Here is a 5,796-nt window from a genome sequence, read left to right on the forward strand (position 1 = left end):
ATTTATTTTTCCGAATTTCTTCAATTTTTGATATTTTTTAGTACCCCTCAAAAAAGGCTTCCCGGTAAATTTTGAGATCTTTTTGATTAATGGTTCAAAAAATATCGAATTTGAAAAAAAAACCGCTCTTTTTATGGTTTTTTGATTATAACTTTCGTAATAATGGTCGAAATTCAATGTTTTTTTATTCAAAATTTTCGATTTTTCAAAATTAAAAAAAATTTTTTTTTTTTGCTATAAATTATCATCAGTACTGATTTTTGACATTGTACACTTGTTTTTCTTGCATATTATAAATTCATTCCGATATTTTTTCGTTCTGAGTAGGAATTTAAAAGCAGTAAGTAAAAGTTAATGCTATTTATAAGCTGTTATAATAAATACTTTTATTTTTTAAAAAGCAACTATTTCGAAGCAAAAGAAACATTAAATTTGCTATACAATACAGCTAAGATCATTACAGGAGCTCCAAAATTTCATATAATTATTCGAAAAAGCGACAAAACTGTATCACAAACGTTTTTAATTATTTCCGTGTTCTTTCGAAAATTTTACATTAACGATTGTTTTATGAACTAAAGAAATCCTTAGTGAATATACCTTCGTTGCTTTTTTGAATAATTATGTGAAATTTTGGAACACGGTTAAAAATTAAAATTCAAAAATCTCGATCAAAAACATTTCGTATATTTGTTATGCATTTTTGTCTGTAAAGGCCAACTATAAACGAAAATTTTGAATAAAAAAACATTGAATTTCGACCATTATTACGAAAGTTATGATCAAAAAACCATAAAAAGAGCGGTTTTTTTTTTTAAATTCGATATTTTTTGAACCATTAATCAAAAAGATCTCAAAATTTACCGGGAAGCCTTTTTTGAGGGGTACTAAAAAATACCAAAAATTGAAGAAATTCGGAAAAATCAATTTTTGAAACCGTCCGATTTGGCGTGGAATGCCCATATAGATAAATTTTTTTTAAGTTATATTTTCATGAAAAAATAATATGATGTCCAAAAAAAACATTTAATAATTGAAAATTAAATTATTAATTTAACAAACCATATACTGCAAAGATATATTGAATTTTCATATGTATAATTCAATTTATATCAGAAACAACAGATTTTACAGCCTTGGCTTACAGGACCTTTTTTGTAGCAAATTTGATTTCCTACAAATTTGTCATTTACCTTTTTTCGGTAACTACAATATTTTCTACGAAAAACTCAAAAAATACGCAAAAATCGATAAAAATCGACTTTTACATTTTTTAACTCTGACCCCGTTCCTGTCACATAAATTTTACTGTAGGAACTTTTGAAGTATAAAGATTCCCCTACAACTTCTGCCTATGGACAGTAAAAAAACGTGAAATGCAGCAGAGCTATAGATAATTAAAAAAAAAAACCTCCACTTTACATGCTAAATGAATGGGAAAATTTCAAATTCAATTAGCGAGTTCTTAAAATTAAAATTAAGGGCTCAAATTTTGTGGAAAATTTTTTTTTTATGTCTAGAACAATATTCCGTCAATGGAGCAAAAAAAAAAAATAGTCGTTTCAAATGAGCCACCCTAATATATATATATATATATATATATATATATATATATATATACATATATATATATATATATATATATATATATATATATATATATATATATATATATATTTGCGCCGTTCTCCAACGATAGCATTCACAATTCTACACCGATCTTAATGAAACTTGGTATACTTATTCTATGGACGATTACCTTGGATGAGTTCGAAGATGAGCCAATTCGGCCAGTCAGTTTAGAAGTTATAGTTGATTAAAATTTTGTTTACTGATTTAACTGGATGTAACTTTTAAACGGAAAGAGGTAGCTTATTTTTGCTTGTTCTATGTGAAAGCTCGTTCGATTGCCTTCAATTACCACTATACAGCTAATTGATTTAACCATTCTTTCTAATAGATAAATGGTTTTGAACATTTACAAAATATTATAAAAAATAATTTTATGCAGGTTTTTACTTTGATTATAGCCACAATTTCAAACTGATCGCCTTGAAACTTGGTATACGAATTTTGTGGGTGACTACCTTGATCGAGTTTGAAAATGAGCTCAATTGGTCCATTAATTTAAAGTTATAGCATTTCAAGATTTTCAAAATGTCCAAAATTCATATTTTTTATTCAATATCTCTTTAATGTGATAACTTATCGACTTTCCATAAAATTTATCTGAAAGCTCTTAAAATAAGCTTTAATTTTCATGCGTATATATGTGCCTAGACCAATGAAATTACTTATCTTACCATTCATTAAATGAAATTTTGCTATTGCATTAGTTCTCCTACTTTTTAGTAAATTCATGGAGCTACTCAAATTTATATGATTGCAGTGTGACACTTATAAAATCCAAACATCTCAATTTAGTGGGTATATCCAATTTTGTTTTATCGGCAGTGTATGAATAATATGATATATCAATAACAAGATTAACATTGGTAAAAGACCCTGTTGTTGACCGTGACCGAGTTTCTGACCTTTTCAACTTTTTTCTAACTTACTTAAAAAACTATAACTTTAATACGTAAATCGATTTTTTCTTAATTTGTAGTAATCTTTTCTGAGCCTAATTAATGGCAATTTAAAAAACATAGAAATTATTAACTGAATAAACAAAAATATATTAGTCATAGGTGGCTGCGGAAGCCATTTTTTAAGTGTAGTCTAAGCAGTTGATGTTAGAAGGTGCGACAATCGAATCGGTGCACTAATTATCATTTAAGTAAAAAAAATTAATTAAAAATGTATGTGTAGATCAATATTTAATTAAAATTTATTTCTAGTTCTCCAACGATAGCGTCCGCAATTCTACACCGATCTTAATGAAACTTAGTATACTTATTCTATGGACGATTACCTTGGATGAGTTCGAGGATAAGCCGATTCGGCCAATAAGTTTAGAAGTTATGGTTAATTGAAATTTTGTAAAATTTTCAAAAAAAATTTGTTTGCCGCTTTAACTGGATGTAACTTCTAAACAGAAAGAGATAGCTTATTTTCGTTTGTTCTATGTGAAAGCTCGTCCGATTGCCTACAATTTTGACTATACAGCTCATTGATTGGACCATTTTTTCTAGTAGTTAAATGGTTTTGAACATTTACAAAATATTATAAACACTAATTATGTGCAGGTTTTCACTTTGATTATAGACTGTAAAAAGAGCGGTGTTAAAAATGGACTCGTTTTAACTCCGCCCGGTGTTAAAATGAAATTACACCGGTGTAGGAGGAGTAATACACCGGTGTTAAAAATACCGGTGTAAAAGCGGGGTAACAGGTGTAAAAGCGGAGTAATGCCGGTGTAAAAGCGGGGTAAATTGCGTCCGCTTGGAGTATTAACTTTAAAGATTATAAAACACAAAAAATGTCAGTTCTTTATGAAAATTAATAAAAAATATCATTTTCTAACAAGTATAGTGATTGAGTAAGTACAAATATTCACAAAGTAAACTATTTTAACACCGGTAAAGAATATCTAAACCGGCGGCGGCGTTATTTTAACACCGGTCTAGAATATTTACACCGGTGGCGGCGTTATTTTCACACCGCCTTCAGGGGTAAATTTAACACCGATAATTTTAACACCTACACCGCTTGGACTTACCCCGGTGATTTTTTACAGTGTAGCCACAATTTCAAACCGATCACCTTGAAACGTAGTATCCCTCGCGGTTTTGGAAATACCGAAATAATACCGGAATTATACGGTATAAATACTGCATAAATATGGTATTATTCAAGTTATTTTGGTCAGTTTTTTTGCCGCATTACTACCAAAAATTTACGAAAAAAATTCAGAATATTTACGGTAATAAAACAGAAAAAATACGGTATTTTAACAGCATTAAAACCGTAATTATACAGCATATTTATCGTATATTTTCGGCATTTTTGCAGCATTAAACCGTTCTACCCGGAACAAAAATTACATATAATTATATAAAATTTTATTTAATTATATATAATTATATATAACATTATAAAGTTATATGTACAATAACTGTCATGAAAAAAAAAAAAAAAAAACCCGCCACCTCGTGGGCTCGATCCCGAGTCCTAATGATTTAAAGCCTGATCTGTTAACCAATATGCCAAATCGCTTATACGAAATTTGATACTAATTGTATTTATATCTATACAAACAAACTTAAGAAAATTGAAAACCTCAATTTTCCCGGATTCTTATTTTCACTTACATTCTTTTGTTTCAATAAGAAATGTGTGAATTAATAGAATAAAATATAAAATTTTACAATTTGCACATTTTCGATGATTTTAACCGCAGAAGCAAATATAAAATAAAACCAAATTTTTTACAATTTTTCATTATATCAGGATAAATCTGGCAAAATCGCAGGATATTTACGGTATAATTACCAAAAAAATACGATTTTATTATTATAAAATTATCGCATTATTGCGGTATTTATATAGCATTTTTTCGGTAAAAGTTCGGCATTTTTATAGTTTTTTTACGGCATTTTTTTGGTAAAAGTTCGGCATTTTTATAGTAATTTTACTATAATAATCTGGTAACTCTACAGTATAAGTACAGCAAAAAAACTGGCCAATATAACCATATTATTACCAAATTATTACGGTAAATTTACGGCATGTAAATAAATGCCGAAAATTTACGGCATTTTTACGGCATTCGCAAAACCGCGAGGGATACGTATTTTGTGGGTGACTACCTTGTTCGAGTTTGAAAATGAGCTCAATCGATCGATTAGTTTAGAAGTTATAGCATTTAAAAATTTTCAAAATGTCCAAAATTCATACTTTTACTTATTCTTCCTTCAATATCTTTTGAATGTGATAACTTATCGACTTTATATAAAATTCATCTGAAAGCTCTTCGAATAAGCTTTAATTTTCATGCCTATATATGCCTAGACCACTGAAATTACTTATTTTACCATTCATTTAATGAAATTTTGCTATTGCATTAGTTCTCCTACTTCTTAGTACATTCATGGAGCTAATTTAATTCATATTATCGCAGTGTGACACTTATAACATTCAAACATCTCAATTCAGTAGGTATATACAATTTCGTTTTATCGACAGTGTATAAATGATATGATATATCAATAACAAGATTAACATTAGTTATGATGATAATATTCTCTATATCTACTCGTCGTTTGATATTCTAATAGGCTATTTATTTCAAATATTAGTACTAATTTCAAGTATGACACTTTGATGTATCACAATCAATTTTTAATTTTAGAATATTTTATTAGTAGATTTTATTGAAAGCAAATTATCGCCTTTGTCTTTATGGTAGAATTCTCGAGCATTAAAACCATAATCTATCATAATTTTTCGAATAGGGTCCGGAATACCATTGCTCCGATAGTTTGAATATATGCATACGTCTCTTTAAATAACGTCAAATCAAAACATATAGTGCACTATCATCAAAAATTCTTCTGAAGCTCATTTAGTTAGCTTCAATTTTTGGCATTGTACTTATAATTATTTGATTTTTTTGTTTTATCATCTCGAGAATTTTTAAGAAAATGTAAAAAAAAATTTTATTTCATTATTCACTTTTATTTGAACAGTGAAAAAAATTCAACAATGGGAAATCTACTTCCATTTCGGCTGCCGAATGGCCTTTTTTTTTTATTTTATTATCTTCAGAATTTTTAAAAGTGTCAAAAAAATTTTATTTCGTTATTAACTTTTATTTGAAAGGTGATAATAATCAAATAATGCGAAATCTACTTC

Source organism: Microplitis mediator, chromosome 10 (genome assembly GCF_029852145.1).
Source record: "Microplitis mediator isolate UGA2020A chromosome 10, iyMicMedi2.1, whole genome shotgun sequence".
NCBI classification, from domain to species: Eukaryota; Metazoa; Arthropoda; class Insecta; order Hymenoptera; family Braconidae; genus Microplitis; species Microplitis mediator.